This window comes from Phasianus colchicus, chromosome Z (genome assembly GCF_987193195.1).
Source record: "Phasianus colchicus chromosome Z, bPhaCol1.hap1.1, whole genome shotgun sequence".
NCBI classification, from domain to species: domain Eukaryota; kingdom Metazoa; phylum Chordata; class Aves; order Galliformes; family Phasianidae; genus Phasianus; species Phasianus colchicus.
This window is the reverse complement of record NC_143476.1, coordinates 72,096,379-72,117,471: the sequence shown is the minus strand read 5'-3', so window position 1 is coordinate 72,117,471 and position 21,093 is coordinate 72,096,379.

The window sequence follows — 21,093 nt, the reverse complement described above, 5'->3', positions numbered from 1 at the left end:
TTTAGATTTTGAGACTGCTAAATAGAATAGAGATGATTAAGAAGAAAACCAGAGACCCTCACTTTGCCTTAACACTTTGAATGTTAACAAGCACATTTGTAGGGACAGCTATTGAAGAAATCATTACATAACAATTATACTTCCAATTCCACATTCTTCTAATGCTACAAACCAGGAAAGGATGTCAGTGCCAGTTTAACATCACATATTTTGAATTAAGATATAGTAACACTTAGATGTTAGCCAAAAGATTAAGAGGTTTTGAGCAGAGCTTTTTCAGATGGGTTTGAAAAAAACATGTAAATATAGCTGTAAGACTGAGGCATCACGTTCCAAGTCAGCTAAATGGAAATGTGCATGGACAAACCCTAATGTGTAGGAGTCTAAAAAGGAAGTGCTGACCCAAGTTTAACTATAGTGATGTGAAGAATACCACACTAATGTAGCATTTCCATATGTATTACAATTCTGCAGCCACAGATTTTCTTGAAGAAAACAGCTGCAGTGCTGTTTTCTTCTCAAAATTAAAAGACTGAAAGATTACTCAGATCTCAAAATCAGAGTATCACAAAAACGAATGGTTATGAAGACTGTCATTATGATAACTATTTGCTCTTTCTTTTTACTAAAAAGATTTCTAAACCTCAAGTTTTGTTGTGATGATTACATTCAAAGCCCACTGCAACATTTTCAATTGTCCGTCTTTTTTTTTTTTTTTTTTTACAGAACGTTTTCTAACGTGTAATAAGAAAAGGGAGCCAACTCAATTAATGACAGATTTCATGCTCAAATAAGTCAAAATACCTTACCTGTGCATCAGCTGTCAAGCTAAAAAAAAAAAAGAAATTGCTGATTAATGTTCACACTCACTACGGGATGGATGTAGTCAGTAATATATTTCAGGCTAGTCTGATTTTCAGGGGGGGAATGTTTTGGAAATGTGTTGCAGCTTTCTTCTGATTTGGACAACCATATTGCTTCTGAAGAAGCTAAAGCCTTCTTCAGGAATACTTGTTTTTCATTTCATTGTGGTTTGGATGAAACGGGATGTACATTTTGGTCACGAGTTCAACTTGCTGATCTTTTTAAGTCTCTTTCAACTTGGGATATTCTGTGATTCCATGATTCTGTAATTCTATAAGCCTGGACATTATTTCAGGTCCACTACATTAGATGTATCAACAGTGATGCAACTTCAGCTGTCAGATTCAGATCAACAAAGTTTTAGTTATCTTGGAATCATAGAATCATCTGGATCACCAATCGTCCAAGATCACCAAGTCCAAACATCAGTCTTACCTATTGAGTTCTGTAATAAAACCATGTCCCTAAGTCTACACACATCATATATCCCTCCAGGGATCTAACACTGCTTGGAGAAGCTCATTCCAGTACTTGGCCACCATCTGCACAAAGCGGCTCTTCCTAATATAAAATCTAAATTTCACTTGGTGCAGCTTAGACTTTTTCTTCCCATTAGAGTTGTTGATATCTTGATTTTTGTGTCATTTCTCCTGCACTTGCAGCACCAAAGTGATTTGAAACCTCATATGACAAATATGTCTGGTCAATATGATGAAGAAGGCTCATAAAAAGGGAAGAAGCCAGCAGCACTGTAGCTGGTGTTCACATCACCTCATGGAGTTCTGTTCCATGGAAGACACATATCGATTTTCTTCATCTTCTCTTTCTGAGCTAGAAGGATTCACTTGAGACATGTTTACTGATTTCTTCTTATATCTGTGAGTGTTTGAAAAATACTTCTGTTCTCACATGGTGAAAGCTTCATATGGATTGTAGTCTTTACTGCACTGGAACAACTGTATTAATTGCATTTACCTACCAGGTAGTACAGAGGAAGATCATAGTATCTATACAAAGAACTTAGATTCATATGTTTAACAAGAAAAATAACAAAAGTCACTGTATTTGAAGAGGCGTGCTGATAGAAATGAACCTTTCTACCTTAAATTCTTTGATTAAACACAGATTGTTCTGCTATTTTTAGTCAATTTCCACAGTGGGAAAACATGCCTATCACAACAATCTTTACATCTAGTGACAGTAGTGATAGTGCTTTTTCTCTACTTAGTTTTGAATGTCTTATTTTTACAGTATATTATATATATCATATATAAGTTTGGAATATATGTATAACTATCATATAAGAGCTTCATGGCTCACAGAAGACAGGGCACAAATTACTGTTATCTCCTTTCTCTAGGTGGAGAATTCAAAGTGGTGATAACACTTTTCACAGAGCCAGAATTATCAGAAATGGGGTTTTCATTACTCCCAGTCTAATGTGATCATTCTGCCTTTACAAGAAAGACCAGTAACTGGAGCACCAAAGAATCTTTGCCTCACAAGAGGTAAATCACAGTGCATATTTTTAGTGTCAGGAATTCTGGACTCTGGAAACCTATCACAAGATTTGTAGAGCATAGACAATTTTTCATTGTATTATGAGAAAAACTGTCTCCCCTTTAAAGCCCCTGTGATGACTGCATTCATAGCAATCTGCAGAGATAAAAAGCAGAAGTGATTTAGTTTCTGTCTGCTGTACACCTCTGTTCATAGAGTGTTATGCTGACAGAGGGTTGGAACATACAACACTGAATATGACTTGCAGAGATTATGGGTGAAGAGCAAGGACATTTTCAGCAGTTGCTACCTGCATAGGAAACTGTAACATAGGGAGATGATTTGAAAGTTCCTCTTTGATCAGTCATGTTCAATCTTCAGCCTATGGCTCAGGACAGCTAATAATGCAGCCCAGCTCCTGTTGTCATGTCATCAAAGTGGCAGTCCTTCATTGCTGTATGTCATGGCCTTGGTTGTGCACCCATCATTCAGTAACAACAAAACATTAGTGTTATTAATGCTGTCTCAGCTGAAACCAGAACCCTGGGAGTGGACATTGCAGCTGTAACTCCACCCATCACACCTGCCACACACACACAATCAAATTGAAACCCATGTGTATTACATGATGCAAGTACTTGTGCCATTTGGTGAGTAAAATACAGTAATTGCCAATAATAATAATAATTTCAACCACCTAATGGCATCACAAAAGAAAACTGATCCCCTTTCCCTGCCCCCTCCCCCCCCCCCCCCCCAAAAAAAAAAAAAAGGATGAAGAAAGAGGACTTAACAACAACAAAAAAAGAGTATAGCTGAATACTTTTTTTGTTGTGCCACATGATATGGCTATTTTTTGTGAAGAAATTTTGTCAGTTTTCAAATATTACAATTTGAAATGATATTATATGCAAAAACATGCTGCTGAATTCAATGCACATCAAGGAATGTTTTGTAAATATGAAGTAGTGGAACTGAAAAAATGTCTGTCATCTCAACATTGTTTTTAATTACAGCTCCAATGAACTTTATTATAAAATCCAGTTATGTGGTCGCAATTCTGACTGAAAAAAAAAAAAAAAAAGAAAGAAAGAAAAAAGAAAACCATTAACTGATGGCAAGTTTATTAAACAATACATGGAAAGCAAAGCAAATATAATTTGTCCTAATTTTCTTAAAATTGTATTTCTAAAATTAGCTTTTCTCATCAGTCTACAGCCAGGTGAACTGAAGAAACAGGAAAATCTTTCAAAAAAAATTTGGACAGTAAATATGCTAATTTCAAATCTTATACATTGGTGGTAGATGAAACTATTGATTCTACAGCTAGGGCTCAACTTGACATTTTTATTAGAGGTACTGATAATGAATATAATGTTAATGAAGAAATGGTTTCTTTGGTGTCATTAAAAGACATAACTATAACTACTGATTTGGATGAAGCTGTAAAAATTACATTAACACAATTTTCCTTAACCTTTGCCAAGCTACTTGGTATAAGTACTGATGGTATCCCAGTGATTATTCATATTATTGATAAAAAATAGGGACCTATAAAATTAGTAGAAAACTATGCAATTGCCACCAGCAACACAGTTTGATGAAATATCACTGCATTGTACTTCAAGAAAAATTATTCATGGAAGCCTTAAAAATAATGTGCAAATTGTTATCAAAGCTATGAATGTCATGAAATCTAAGGGACTGAATGATCACCAGTTCCAGGATTTCCTTAAAAGTATGGATACTGATTATGAGGACATCGTTTACTTTTCTGAAGGAAGGTGGCAAAGTTGAGGTAAAATGCTAAGAAAATTTTATGATTTGCCAAATGGAATCAAGTCATTTCTGAAAACAAAAGAAAAAAGTTAAGAAGGAATGTGAAGTTTAAAAATGGCTCACAGATTTAGCATTTTTGGTGGATTTTATCATGCTTTTAAATAAGTAAAACATGCATCTTTAAGGTGAAAATAGATTTATCTTTGCTATGTTTCAAACCATAACAGTGTTTGAAATGAAACTTAAATTATGATAAGCTCAAGTTCTAGCAAATAATTTGATGCATTCTTATACATTGGCTAACCACATTCCTATGAACATACAGCTGTGCTTTCTATTTTGATAAAGGAATTTGAGAATAAGTTTCACGATTTCAAAAAAAACCACTCAAATTTCTGTGTATATTTTTTACTCCATTTTTAGTCAGCATAAACACAATACAATAAATACACAACCTGTGAATTTGCAAATGGAATATGTAGAGTTGCAATCAGATGTTTAACTCAAAAATTTGATCATGTCTCATATTCTAAGACCTGCCTTTCAAGTGAAAAATGTCCCCCACTTCACAATCAGCCTTATTCATGTTATTGCTTTTTTGGCAATACCTTACATTTGAGAACTAATGTTTTCAAGCATGAAGTACAGGAAGTGTATAATTTCATCAAAAAACTTTGATGAACACCTTGTGAACTCACTAACTGCAACCACTTCTATTGAAACAGATTATTTTATTAGTTTCACAAAAACAAAATTTTATCGATTTTTTTTGCTCTATTTTTTATGTTTTTATAAGAAACATTAAAATATTTTTAAAATATAATAAGTCTTATTACCTACTTACATTAACCATGTTATGTATCACGTATGTGGCCCAAGATGACAATTCTTCATTCACTGTGGCCTAGGTAAACCAAAAGGTTGGGCACCCATGACCTTGACAGACGTAGTTTAATGACTTGAAAATGTATTCTTAGCAAGTAAGCTATGTGTTAGCAAGTAATATTACAGTGAAATTTTTTGGGGTGCTTAATGCTGTAATTAATCTACAAATAGTGAGAATTACTGCAGGTCCATATCTGTTTCTTATTCTTTGCTTTCATTGTCTATCCTCCTTCACTTGTCCCCTTTATTAGAGTACTTATGTACTCAGATGTGTGCTCAAGCCCTTCCATTCCTCAAAGTCATCCTTCTCCATGTCAGACACCCAATTCTCTTCTCAATTTATGCCAATAAAGAGTAATTCTAATGAAGTTAGTGAAGTTAAATTAATGGAGAAATCTTAATGTAAATGAAAAGAATAAATCTCTTTAAAGCTTTCAGTGAGTATTCATCAACACAGCCCATCTGTTTTGTGCTCCTCCACTTTACATAAGCACTCATAAAACCAGTGTAAATGACAAGTTAGCCAGGTTTATAGCTGATTTGTGCTTTGAGAAAACACAAAGGCACACAAGTGTTTTCATGTACCTTCTCCATTATTTGAGATTAATTAGTATTTATCTGACATAATCTGTCTTATTCTACACAGACAAAATCATAGAAGTGTCTCACTCCAATTATTGGAGACGGAGGAGATTCTTTGATATCTGTATACCCGACCACGAGATTAAGATACAATGGGTCAAATGTTTGCCTGACCAATTTATTGCAAATCTTGCTAAGGGAGATGGGAAGACAGAATGACAGAATGGCCAGGGTTGGAAGGGACCTCAAGGATCATGAATCTCCAACCCCCCTGCCACATGCAAGGCCACCAACCTCCCCATTTAATACTAGACCAGGTTGCAGGTCTAGTAGACCAGACGGGGGAAAGAAAAGAGATAGGTAATAGAAGCAAGGACTCTTTGTAGAAAGCAAGAGAGAGAGAGTCACCACTGAGGTTTCCAGCACTGCTCATAGTTCAGACGTTGATTTTCAGTACTGATAGGTCATCAGAGGTTGCATTCTTCAGTTCACAGGTACTAACAAAGACAGTACAAACTTATCTATAAGTCCAAAGTGGTCAAGTCAACTGTTTTTGGAGTGACAGCTTCTGGCTTTGGGATCTCAGCAGGAACTCCTTTGTTCCCATTTTCCAGGCCTTGCAAATTTAAGTCACTAGATAAGAGGAAGCAGGGAGATTCAGCTTATATCCGATCTTCACAGGATACAGTGGTAACATCCTGCAGTCTCCCATACCAAGCTGGAGTTATTTGTGCACAGGTTTTCTGCCAGTAAACACTCCTGGTCACTCCCTTTTGAAGCAAATGTCTCCAAAGAAATGTTTTTAAATGTAAAATTGTCCACAAAGTGACATTGATTGCCACATGACACCTACCACTTGCCTCCTAGGTAAGTCAGTTAGAGTCTTACCGCAACAGAAGTGCCTCAGTAAGCAAGCTCTGAGCCAAGAAAAAACAGCTATTGTCCTTCACAAGAAGTAAGTACAAGTTTAATAAGCATTGCCGTTATCTCTCTTATAATTTTTCTGTAGAGGAAGAAGCCCTTATTTTACTTCTGATGGTCATCTCTTCTTTTAAATGCACCCAATTGAACTAGAAATAATGTCCCAATTAATGACATGCTCATTGTGAAATCACTTAACTGATTCATCAGGTTTTTATATTAATATAACACACTTATATTATCTCAACTGATAGGAAATCGACCCAAGATGATGCGTAATAAACCATGAATAAAAATCAGCCCTGACAATGAACAGCCACCATCATTGATAATGCTATTTTAAGCCACATCAAATCAATAGATTTCCTTTTTAGTGTGATGATTTTATAGTAAATTTCAACCTTTCTCTGTAAGTAACAAGTTCTAGTAGTTAAAGTTACAACACTATAGATTCTATTATAACTAAAGTTCGTCGCTTCCTAGCCTGGTACCTCATTAGGTTCTCATGGATCCACTTTTCAAGCCTGTCCAAGTCCTTCTGGATGGCATCCTCTCCTTGTATTGTACCAACTGCACCACTCACCTTAGTGTCATCAGGAAACATTCTGAGGGTGCATTCAATCCCAGTGTTTAGGACATTGATAAAGATGTTGATGAGCACCAGTCCCAAGTCTGAACCCTGAGCAACCCCATTATCATTACTGCCCTCCATCTAGACACAGAGCCATTGAACACAACACTCTGGCTGCAATCATCCAACCAATTATTTTTCCACTGAATAGTGCAGCATTCAAGTCCATATCTCTCCAATTTAGGAATAAGGATGTGGTGTGGGACCGTGTCAAAGGCCTTGCACAAGTCCAGGCAGATGACATCAGTTACCCTTCTTCTGTCCATCAGTGCCGTCACTCCACAAAATTGAAGAGGCGACCAAATTGGTCAGTACAATCTGTCCTAGGCAAAGATGTGCTGGTTGACGTGGATCACCTCCACATCATGTATGTACCTTAACATCTCTTCCAGGAGGAACTGTTCCATGTTCTTCCCAGGCACAGAGGTGAGGCTCTATGGTGAGGCTCTACCAGCCTGTAATTTTCCAGATCTTCTTTTCTTCCTTTCTCAAAAATGGGAGTGGTGTTTCTCTTTTTCTAGTCATGAGAAACTTTGCCTGACATCCATGACTTTTCTAAAATGATGTAGAGAATTGCTTAACAACCATATCATATAATCATAGAATGATCTGGGATGAAAAGGACCATAAAGATCATCTAGTTTCAACCCCCCTGCTGTAGGCAGGGTTGCCAGCTACTAGACCAGGCTGCCCAGAGCCACATCCAGCCTGGCCTTGAATGTCTCCAGGGATGGGGCATCCACAACCTCCTTGGGCAACCTGTTCCAGTATGTCATCACCCTCTGGGTGAAAAACTTCCTCCTAATATCTAACCTAAACCTGCCCTGTCTTAGTTTAAAACCATTCCCCCTTGTCCTATCACAGTCCACCCTTGTAAATAGTCTTTCTCCCTCCTGTTTATATGCTCCCTTCAAATACTGGAAGGGAATCATTAAGGTTGGAAAAGACCACTAAGATCATTTAGTCCACATACTACCAGTATTGCCAATATCTAACCTAAATATCCCATCTTAATTTAAAACCATTCCCCCTTGTCCTCTAATTATCAATCCATGTAAACAGTCATTCCCCCTCCTGTTTATATGCTCCCTTCAAGTACTGGGAGGCCATGATATGGTCTTCTTGAAGCCTTCTCTTAAGCCACTTCCTTCAGGATATCAGCCCGTTCTTTCAGGACACTGGGTATTCATGTCATCAGGTCCTGCAGACTTGTACACATTCAGTCTCATGAAGTGTTCTCTAACTTGCTCTCTTGTTACAGTAGGAGGGATTTTGCTCCTCTGACCCTAGCCTAGAGGTTCAGAGATGTGAAAGTTGTGGGAAACCTAACTGGCCATGAAGACAGTGGCAAAGCACTCACTGAGTTCCTCAGTCCTTTTCATATCTTCTTGAAATCAGTTCTTCCTTCTAAATTATCAGAGGTCGAATACTGACCTTTGCCTGTATCTTTTCATTACTGTACCTGTAGAAATCCTTGTTACTTTTTTCACATTTCTCAACAAATTCATTTGCATCTGTGCCTTGGCTTTCCTGATCCCATCTCTGCACATCAGGATGACATCCCTGTATTATTTCAAGGCCACATGTCCCTGCTTTCACACTGCCTATGCATTTCTTTCTTTTCCCTCAGTTTGACTTGCAGGTCTTTGCTCGGTTGTGCTGGCTTCCTGTCTCCTCTGCTGAATTTATTATGCTGGGAGCTGGAGAGATCTCAGAAAGATGTTCTTAAAGACCTGCCAGCTCTGAGAGTATCCCAGGGAATCCCATCCAATAATTTCTTAAACAGTTAGAAGTCTTCTCTCCTAGAGTTCAGAGTCGTGACTCCATTCTTTCCCAGGTCCATATTACTCAAAATCACAAACTTAGACAGGCTATTGCTGCTAGAACCCAAACTGCCTCTGGTCTTAATGTCTTTAAAGATCTCCTCCACACTGATGAGCACCAGGTCCAGTAATGCTTCTTGTTCAGGTCAATACCTGGTCCAAGAAGTTATCATCAATGTGCTACATGAGTCTCCTGGATTGTTTGCAGCCCACCATGCTACATTTCCAGCAGGCATCCAGATGACTGGAATCCCATCCCCACCATGCTCACTAAACTACGTCCCTCAGTGCTACATCTCTCTTTTACTGAACAACTCCAGGGATAGTGACTACTATACCACCTCCATTGGCAGCCTGTTCCAGTGCTCCTTCTGAGAAGAAATGTTTCCTGATATCCAATCTGAACCTCCTCTGGCAAAACTTAAGGCCTTTGTTCAACTAAGCTTTTAAAATACAGGCTTTTTCTGTACTATGACATCCAAATGAAAGCAAAACCTTATAGATTCAGATGAGCCAATCACAATTTATGTTCTGTAGCTAATACTGGCTTTTGCTCTGGTTTGGTTTTCTCATTTTTTTTTAAAGATGTCAACTATATTCTGTTGTATTTATGAAAAGTGTCTTTATGAAAATGCCCATAAAGTTTGCATTAGAACTGTTGGATAATCCAGATATGGATAGAATTTGTCACCAATGCTAATGGAATGGGAGCATACTCTTCTCCTGTCTATCCCCCAAAAAGTGACAAAGGAGCCAACCATCCATCCTCATAGCCTGGGATTTGAATAGGGTTGAGTTTACCACTTTCCCATGGTTGCTAAGCAATTTTTAGAGTGCATCTATTTGCACACTCTGCATGTGATGGTTAGAAGAATGATTCCCAGAAGTCTGCCAGAAGTCCCAAAGAGCTATCAGGACAATCAACTTCAGTTTGCCCTGGTAAAATATTGCCATACTTTATTGTGATAACATTGAGATCTTTTTTATTTAGGTAACTTCTGTAGCCTGGACAGCCTACTTTTTCTGAGATCAGTCCTCCCATTTCCTATACCCTTGTGATTACCATAAATAGGTCAGTTTGTAAATTCTCAGTTTAGCTGTTGTACTTGCAGGTCTGCACTAAATATCTGATCAAAGAAGATTATTTCAATAGGGGCTTGTGACATTTTCAGACTTCTACAAAATTTTCTGCAACCAGTCTCTGCACAGATCAGAATTCTAAAGGAGTATGCTCCTAGCATGTGCATCAGAGGTGATTGTCAGGTTAGGGATTTTAACAGGAGAACAAGGTAATGCATTTAAAGTAAAAGCTTTTTAATGAAAAAAAAAGAAGTCAGATATTGAAAAAAATCTATCAGAAAACTGCTGAGTTTACAGTGACTAATGAACTGTAATCAGGTAAGGAGCTTGTAATATTTTGATATAAAGCTTCTGAAATGGAATGTGATCTGTTATGAGACTTAAGGTGGTACAATTCTTTATGGGCTTCTGAAATACACTACAAACTGATAAACTCACCTTTAAACATTTTCTTTAAGGGATGTGCTGATTGTGATTTCTTTTCTTGAAATTTCTTTTCTGTTTTCCTCTTCCTCATTCTGAAGGGAGAAAGTCTCCTGATCATAACATTGGTAGAAGCAGACATATCTTGCTGGAAGCCAAAAGAAACCATTGGATATCAGTCCCAAAGAAGCACCTGGTCATATTATAGGGAGAGCTTCCATTTGTCCATCTGTGGCAGTGTCTCATTATTGTGTTGGGAGTTACTTGCAGTTCAGCATTAGGTAGTATCGATGTATCAGTGAGGGTCATTTTGAGTAAGAACAGTTATCCTTAAGATGACTAATTTTCTTAACATAGAACAGGAAGGCTTCACTCACCCAGGTACAGTCTGTTTCTCTTGTAAGCTCTGATGAATAGATTTGTCGGCTGTCCATGTAGAAGCATGATGCTGTTCAAATATGTTGACTGTTTTGTTGAAGCAGGACTTTCATTTGAAATTTGTGTGAACAAATATGAAAAATTATGTTCATTAAAGTTTAAATGCAAGATCAAGGCCATAAAAATTTCCCATTTCAAACTGGACTGCAAGGCACAGGGATATCAAGTTGGTTATTAGTAAATAGCGAATAGAAGTAGAATAATAAACTCCATATCCTGTGTCTGGTGGATGAATGCATGTGTCCCTGTACAACACAGACTACAGAACTTCCCATTGCCTTTTGCACTGAAAACACCAAAATCTAGAATCAGTCATATAGCATAAATATTAGTGATTCTAGAGTTGCCAATGTGTCTGTCTTTAGATAAAAGGTCTTTCTTATTTGACATCTGTAGGCAAGTGAAAGCCCTGTGATTGAGGAAAACATATCAGAGTCACAAAGAAATCAGAGTTTTGCAGCAGGCAAACATTCTGCCACAGAATCCTATGGACAGAATTATACTTATTTGCCTCTGCACATAGTTGGGGAAAGCCCCAGTTCATAAAATGTCACTTCTACAGACAAATACACAACTTGCAGCAATACCCAAGTGAACCATGACAGCAAATTTGAGCTTCATTTGTCAAGCCCAGGTTTTAAAATTTTATAGATAGAGCCTACTTCTCTTCTTAAACCAGTTCTCTGCTGATAAGATTTTAGCAAAATTGCACATTCAGTGAAGTTACTCCCGGTTAACTTTACCTAGTGGAAGTGAGAGAGCCTTCATATCTGCAAGCTGTGCTCATATACAAGGAACAACCACAAAGAGGCCAAAGTAAACTAGCATTGACTTCAAAGAGTTATATACACCAAGGAGGAGAGATAAAGACAGGAGGTTGCCTATCTTCTAGAGAGATCACTGGAAATCCAGAGCTGCTTATTCTCAGAGATGGTCTAAGGAAAAATGGCTAGTTTAGAGTTTGAACTCTGAAATCTGTGTCATAACAACTACTTCAGTTCAAAATATCGTTCCACATTATACACAAACAACTTTGCTATTTTTTTCTTGAATGACATCCATTGAATGAATTCTTAATCTGGAGATGAAAAACCTCTCCTCTACACTTTGTTTGTTGTCACTAAGTGATACTTCTTCCCCAGCATACAGTAATTATTGTTGTTATTTCAAGGGATTTCAAGGGCTAGTCTGCATATTATTTTGTCTAGTGCTGTTTTTATCCCTACATTACAGATGCTTTGTTTAGTATAATTACAGTTATATAACAGTTGATCAGTCTGTAATGCAGTTGAATTTGTTGTTGTAGCTTACTTAATAAACAATTATACATCATCTACACTACAGTCTATGTATCAGAATTGCACAATGTATTCATAATTCTTTCTGCCACTAGTGCTTAATCAACCTATATAATACAATACTTATGAAATCTAATGACTAGATGTGATGACTCAGGAAGTGTGTTCTTTCAGGCAAGGGTTAGGGTTAGGGTTGTAATACAAAATTTGCTATTGTGAAAGAACTTTTCATAGGATGTTGTGCCTAATTAATATTCATCATTTTCTTAATGAGATGAAAGGAGGTGGCATGGAGGAATATGATTTTTTAAATTTATATATATATATTTTATTTATACTTTTTATTTATTTATATTTATTCAATTTTTATTGTCTTGGAAGTATAGATTTTAGTGATAAAGATGTGTGCCTGAGCCTTGTTTGTATTCCTTACCTTTGCATCCCTTCCAGATTAGCACCCTCTGATTTCTTATGTAGAATTCCGGGGCAGACCCAGTGACTGCAGTGGAAACCATAAGAACAGTGCTGGTTGTGAGAAAGTTCAGTGCAGTTTTGGGAATTCTTAGATTCCCAAATTCATAATTAAAAGAAATCAGCCAATTTACCGTAGGCATTTGGACAGGCCTCATTCCAGCAGTCTGTGAATATCATCTTTGCTGACTTCAAGAGCTTAATAAAAATGTAAGAAAATGGAAGTAGCATGATCTGTGCAATCCTAAAGTCTTTCGTAAATACTGGTCTGACTGGTGCTAGCAAGGAAACAGTTAAAACTCTCTTTGTATAATAGTTGATTAAAATGTCAAACAGAGCATCCAGAAATCCCTTATATATCAGTTAAATGGCGTGGACTTCTTCAGTAAAAATTACAATTCCTTGTATATTTTATATTTTCTAATCAGGTAATGTTCATACAGGTACAGTCTCCACTACACATAAACAATGCATCTTGACTTGACCACGGAGCTTGTAGGTACTTTTTGGAGTGGTTTGCAGTATAACACAGATTCATCCACAAATTCTTTCCATTATATTTACACAGCCTGAAAATCTTCCTTTCACGCAGAGGGTGGTGACACCCAAAGAGGTTGTGGATGCTCCATTCCTGGAGGCATTCAAGGCCAGGCTGGATGTAGCTCTGGGTTTGGTCTAATGGTTGGCAACCCTGTCTACGGCAGGGAGGTTGAAACTAGATGATCTTTAAATTCCTTTTCAACCCAAGACATTCTATGATTCTATGAGTTCTACTTTTTTCCAGCTCTCATCCATCCCAAAGGGAGGAAGGGGATAAGCAAAAGGCTGTGTGGTGTTTATGTGATTGCCAAGTTGAACCACAACTGCTTAACCGCTGTTTGTCTGCCTAGAAGAATGCAAGTCTCCTACAGATATTCTGTAATATCTGTGAGCATGAAAATGACTCAGATTTCACTGGGCACTTAATGTTATTCTAGACAACTATTTGGACAAATTAGTGACATAGTTGCTTTGCACTAGAATGCAAGAGGGCTTCATAGAAATAAAGATTAGAAGAGAGTAGCTTGGCACCAGCTTGACAGTGATAAAGAAAGCATTCTGTAGATATAGGTGAAGCTATCTTTTTTTTTTTTTTTTTTTTTTTTTTTTGTACCTTTGTATAGTCCATTCTCATAGAATCATATATAGATTGCTCTGAAAGTAATACCTCCTATTTATCTCCATGGAAACTACAACAGGTACAAGAGGCAAATTAACACAATTTGACAGCAAATTCTCAGCTACAAAATGCTTTTTCAACATAATGGCCATCATTAGTCAAGCATTTTATCCAACAATGAACAACAGCATGCATGCTGCGCTCACAAAGATCTGCTCCAGTGAAGGTGATCCACTGCAGCTGTAGTCACTGCTGAAACGCTAACATAGGAAGCATTACTTTCAGGAGCCCTCTTAGGATCTGGAATAGAGCTGGAAAAGACCACAAGGATCATCAAATCCAGCTCCTGGCTCCACACATGACCATCCACACGCAAACACTATGTCTGAAAGTGTTGTTCAGGTGGTCCAGGTGTCCCATTCCTTGAGCTCTGGCAGCTCGGTGCCATGATTACTGCCCTGAGCAGACTTTTCCATGGCAACCACTGCCTAGTGAAGAACCTTTTCCTAACACCTATCTGACCCTCCCCTGACACAGTTCCATGCTGTTCCCTTTGATTTTGACACTGCCACCAGAGATCAGAGATCATTGTTTGCCCCTCCGCTCTCTGTGAGGAGCTGCAGGCCACCACAAGGCCTCCTCATCTAGCCCTGGACTTCTTAGAGTTGGCACAGACATTTCATTTTGTTTCTTGTTTTACTTGTCTCTTAATTTTATTTCTCAGTTGCTGATTTGCTTCTGAGATTAAGGCAGAGTTTCCCCAGTAAGATCCAAAAACTGAAGTATGTTTTCAGAGAAAAGATGCAATACAGTTCCATGCAATGAATGTACCTCTCACATCAATTTGTCCTCAGAGCCATACAGACAGCCTTTGATGACACAAGCAAGTCTCTGAGGTTCCAAGCTACCTTCCATCAGTCCCTTGGAAGATCCTCTTCAGCAAATTCAAGTGAAAGAAGAGTGATTCATTCTTCATGTAGCATGAAGTGCCATAGTCAAATACGTGTAATGGACAGACATGACATGGCTACTAAAGCAGTGTAACATTTTGGTATTTTGGTAGATTTAGTACTTTAGATTGAGGTGATACATTTCATCCCAGGTACCCAGCAGTCAAATGGAGCCATGAGCCCCGGGACAAACTAGTCCAACAGTCATATTTCACAACTTACTTTCCAATTAAGCAAAAATCAAGATAGATTGTTTTTAATGAGAAGTAGATGGTATTCAATTTCTTTATGACCTTATATGAGTATTTGTAAGCAGCTACCAAACCCGTTTAGTTTCAGCACTAAGAAAAAAAGGAATGTTAATGATGCAGGCTTGGAAAACAGTGTAGATGTTTTTTGAGTCCCCAGTGGGAATTGTTATATTTTGCACTCATGTCAGGCGTGAAATTTTCATTGCAAAAAAAAAAAAAAAAAAAAGAGGTGTAAATGGTATTCTCTAAGCAGTGTTTACCTTAAACTGTAACTTAAATATATCATGACACTCAGCCATATAGACCTACAGGATTCGTACTTGATTTACAAAGAAAAGTCAGTGAGGCTTAATAAATCTGGTGGATGGAAACACTTACAGGGAAGATGAGATAAAGAGAAAGCCCCCAGGCAAGCAAAAGAATGTATCACAGCAGTCTCTGGGTGCTGAGGAAGAGCAGCTTCAGTTTTTCTCCAGGGCTGGACATCACCAAAATCATCATGTGAGGAAATCCCTAAACAAAAATTAACAACTGACAGCAACAACAGCTGCAAGGGCCAAATGTGTATGAGACTGGTATATGACAAAGTGGAGGTCAAATTTTTAAGTGTTTCAATATATGGCAACATGCCATTCAGCTAAAAGTGCCTACTTCCCAGCACTAGAAGGTTTTATTAATCCTGTAAGAAATGCAGTTAAGCTTATATATTTACACTATATGCATTTCTGAGTGCCTTCTTAGAAGACTTTTATCTCAGTTGCACTAAAATGTATAGAGTGAATAAAATAAAGCAAAAATTGAAAATATATCATAGGTTTTAGGATTGAAGAAGGCATTTCTGGATACATTTCAAATAAAACCTGATGCAAAATAGCTCTTTTATTTGTAAACCAATGCCTGGACTGCAATAAAAAACAACCCATCTTCCACTTCTTTGAAGTGGTGGCAAAGCTAAAATACTCACACACGTCTGTTTCACATGTGTTTCTTTCAGACTGAGTGCAACAGCACAGCCATCTGTCAGTGTGTATCAACCAGGAATCAGCCTCATTAACAAACAAAATGACGCCTTTGGGTGACCTTCCATCCAACCTCCTGTTCATGTCGATGCTGTATTCAGACTGGAACTCTGGAGCCTTTGGGGAATATACTTGAAACATACAAGTAAAACATAAAAGTGATCTTTGAGACAGAATAATAATGCCTGTCTCTGGACAGATGAATTTTTCTGAGGGAGCAGAACATTTGCTCAGAAGGAGCAAAACCTAGGTAGAATAGTATAGGTTTAAATGAGACATTACAAAAAAAATTCTTCACTGTGAGGTAAGCAAAGCCATGAAGCATATTGTAAGTGCTGATTTGCTATTCTTTTGTCCTTTAGTTGTTCATTATTGTTTTCTCAGAAATATTTTCTAACAGAAACTTGGCTGTAGAGTGCTTCTGTCCATTTGATGAATACTGCATTAATCTGCATTAATTCTACCCATATTGACAATGTTTACTGTACCTGGTATACATGATGATATCAGACATTTATGCTTAAATATAAGTAGAAAAGGAGGCACATAGATTTTCACAAGTCTGAGGGAGAAGTTTTCATTTAAATTAAGTGAAAAAAACATCAAATAGGAATGGCATCTTTATCTTCTAAGTAGAGCTACAAGAATTCAAGACTCCTGAAAAGTCTGACTGATCAATGGAATATGCATCTCTCCTATAAAACACAGATTTAAACTCGCTTCTCCCTCAGCAAATCTTCTTCATGTGCAATTTATTAACTCTTCTTGTGAAAAGATTTCCAATGTATGCACAATAAATGTCTACACACATCACGTATTACTATAAGTATGTGCGATTCCTATTCATGTTTATAGCAGAACAAAGTTTTTATAAAATAGAACATTGCATTGAATATACTGCCTAAGACAGAATGTATGGTCAGTATCAGCCACTTAGTAGAAGAGTATGTGATACATTCTTCCTTCTTATGTGAAGTACTGAAAAGATTTGCAGACAGAAATAAATGAAAAAAAGAAAAAAAAAAAAGGGGGGGGTTATATTAGTATTTTCTTGTCAAACGTTGTACACACATTATAAATATATTTCCATAGATAGAAATCTCTTTTCTAAGCAAGTAAATATGACTTACTGTAAGGGAGACTGTCCAAATCCAGAGCATTTGTTACACTTTTATCTACTGCAGTACTTTTTATAGCTTTGAGCACTTTCAATCTTCTCTTGACATCACTGTCAAGAGCATGTGGATTAGTCCCAGGTAGACAAATCAAAGTGCTTTCTTTCCCTAGAAACTCACTAAATCTTCACATTTTCAAATTTGTTTTAGAGACCACCCCGTACTCTTTTTTCCTTTATTCACTAGGGTGTACCTGCTGGGGGAGGTTTAAAGCTCAGAGTGGGAACATTACCATCACAATCTAATCATATTTATTTACTTTGACATGACTAGTATAAAGGAAACCAGTGACATCTTACACACGTGTAGTTAAAAAACTGATTTTTTTTTTTCTTTTACTTAGATTATAAACAATGTTTTAACATAATATTCCTGGGATTTTATGGCCAGCCTTCCATAAGCAGAAAAAAATCTTACTCCAGATTCTTCAAACATAATTTTTTTGCCATCTCTTTTGCAGTGTTTCCAGCTATGATCTTCTTAAAGCATTACATGATCTTTCTGCACTGCATACCTTTGATATTATATAAACAATAGTCTACTTTCAGGCTCTCTATCTGTGTAGTTATGTTGTTTCAGGTACTGTCTATTTTAGCAGATAGCTTCATCATCTGGAGACTTGCTATCAGTGTAGCTCATGCTAGAACAGACAGATAAAATTTATTTTCTACGTGGGGCTCTGTTGTTTCAATAAGATAGCACAACTGTGATGAAAATTCTGAAAAGAAGGAAGGCTACCTTTTAAATATAGATGTTGAAAAAATTTACAGTCACAAATGTATACTACCTTCCCAGTTGTGTGTTTCTACCATGCTATTCTATATTTGTTCCGTTTGCAAATCATCTGACATAGAACAGTTATATAAAAATGACAAAGCTTGCTGACAGAAAAGCTAGAGTAAAATTGAAAAATCACAGAATTCACAGGACAGAGTGACTGAATGCAAGATAGGAAAGAATGTTGTGTATTTAGGTGCAGTGTAGATAAATGAAGTGGACTTAAAGGATAAAAAGTATTCCTACTTTCACATTTAAAATAATAACTTCTGATGTGGCTTAATATTTCAAGAACAGGCATTTCAGCTTACAATTTCTCCAGGAAAACATCTCAGCAGTCAAAGAACAAAACATTAGCAATTATTAAAAACAACAAAAATAACAACAACAAACCACAAAAACAATAGGAGAGAAAGAAGTTACAGTACTATTGCATCAATTTGAGGTTCATCACTGCCTCAAAGAAAGTGACCACACCTGCTTGTCTTCCTGCAGATTTCTGCTACAACTGGAAAACTTTTAGCGACAGGCAACACAGGCAATTAGAGGTACTGGACAGCTTCATACCAAAATTAAGGCAATGGGCTGGGATTCCTTATCCTGAGGCTGAGATTGTTTAATGGAAAATATGATTCAGGTGCACAGATTATGAAGTGGCTAAAAAGGAATCCATGTAGCTCAACAAACAGCTACATTCAACAAAGGTAAATAAAATGTACAAAGGGTGGAAAACACTGTTGCTTTCTGCCAAGGCATGAAATAGGAACTATCAAACAAAGTTGGATTCAAAACAAAACCAAGAAATTGGTGCATCAAAGAATAGGTGACAAATGAGTTGGCTCCTTGCTGTAGGATGCTGTGGATGCCATGTGGGTGTCCTGCTGAGGACCTGTCAGCCATTCAGCAGAACTTCCAGCTCCTGGTGGGTATCTGCTATTCTGGCATTTTCCTAGCTCAGGAAGCCCCACTGATATCCCTAATCAACTGCTATGCTGTAGGTAGTTCCAGCATTGAAGCTGATCAACTTCATGAATGAAGGCTGAATGAATCCATGAAAAAAGATCACTGATGTCTATTCCATAGACATTCATTTATGGCAACTGCTGAAGGCAGAAAGGTGAGCAAAACAGACCCTTAATATGAATCAGTGAAAACACATTTATAGTGTAGCAGGATTAAAACCTGAAATTTCTGGGTGCATCTGGTGAACTTTGTCTCTTAGTGAAATGAGTTACTAATATTGATCTGAGATCACAGAAGTAGTGTCTTTCTGTAAGACTGCCATCTCAGATCATGGCAGTACTGGTATTTTTTTCAGGCAGAGCATAAGGCTCTCCACTGCTCTAGATGCCTGTGAAATTGAAGATAAAGTTACTTCTGTAGGTCCTTCACTACCTTGCTTTATATAAAATGGAATTTATTGGTTCTGAGAGGAAAGTTCCTGCAGTATTGACATATGAGAATAAGGCTGAGATGAACTGTGTCATGAGGGTGGAACCCACCTGTAAAAGGGTAAGGATAGACTGGGGGTGAGCATGGGACCCACCTGTATAGGGTAAGGCTGGACTGGGGGCTGCTCTGAGTAAGCACAGAATGTTTCAGTGTCTGGAAAATAGAAATAAGAACCTTTTTGTATGTGGTGAGAGTCTGAATGCAAAATAGGAAACAATATTCTGTACTTACATACAAAAAAGTAGATAAATCCTGCTTATTTTAAGTGGACTCTTGAAGACTTGGTAAGGGCAGCAAATCTATGATCCTTTTTTAATTTCTCCTGCTTTCACATCATCTCCTTGTAAAGAACATGATTCTGCTCTTGTCCACTCTGGTGCAGTTTTGCAACTGATTCCTTTAGCTGTCTGCGAAGTAAATACTTATAAGAACTTGAAAAAAGGTTCCATTGCCTGAAGGTCTTGTCACTGTAGTGTGTGCAATACATATTTCAGAGAACCAGAGATGTTAACAGGAGGAACAGTTTGTAGCCTACACAGAGGCAATGCTCTCAGTAATTTTAATTTGATCAAAAGTAATTAGATGATAATGTTGTCATTAAATAAGTGATGTCTAGCTATTTACTGTCAACATGCATATCACAACAGGGAAGTATCCATGGCAAACACAGTTTTGCCACAGCTGCAGTATAAATAATTCAGCTTTAATCAAAAGCCACATCTGGTCAGGCTTATATGGTAAAATGTCATGTCAAAACAGGCCTTATTCCACCTGCCGGTCTTGCATGTGATTTGAGTTACTTCTGTATGAAAACATCACAGCCTGCTCTCCACAGAGTAATGCAAAAGCACAGAGGCACATTCTGATCAAAGGCTGAAATTCTTCTTTAGAAACATATTCCTGTATTGCAGGCAAAAACTTACTGTTTATTTATAAGTATTTGTTTGCTATGCCACACTCCCACTGTTATCATTTATCAAATCAGTAGGAATAGCCCATATCACATACAATAGAAGGCAGATTTTTCTTGTCTTTATAACCCATGGATGGTCATTTTTAAGGCAATAACACTCTACCATATATCTCAGGCATAGTAGGGTGAGTATGCATGAGTACTGACTTGGTGTGCCTGCACAAAGCAAAAGATCCTATCCAAATTACATGTTGGTGATAGTGTAACGCACCTTGCAGTAAAAAGCCAGAGTGAAAGACTGTGTTGTAGCATGAGTTAAAGACTGTGACATAGTAGTGCCCGTGGAAGCAGTTATATCTCTTCTTTTGTCTCAAATTAGATAGCATTTTGTCAGAATCACCTCATGAGAAGATGTGATTTGAGTACCACTTTCATCCCAGTTAGAAACATACTGCTGCCCAAAACATATGTAAACATGGCTAGTTCGTTCACAGTTGTTGCTGTATCAGCATTTTCTTTCAGCTGAAATAATTATTTTCCTTTGGCATATTGGCTGTTAACTTTTGCTTTGTGAACCAGGTAGGCCACTGTCTTTGGGAGTACTTTTAACTTAGTGCAGCCTGTAGGCACATTCCAGATGTGAGTTAGCTCTGGTGCAAAACCAAGAGCCTGATTTAGTTTCATTAGCTTTATTTCATAGAA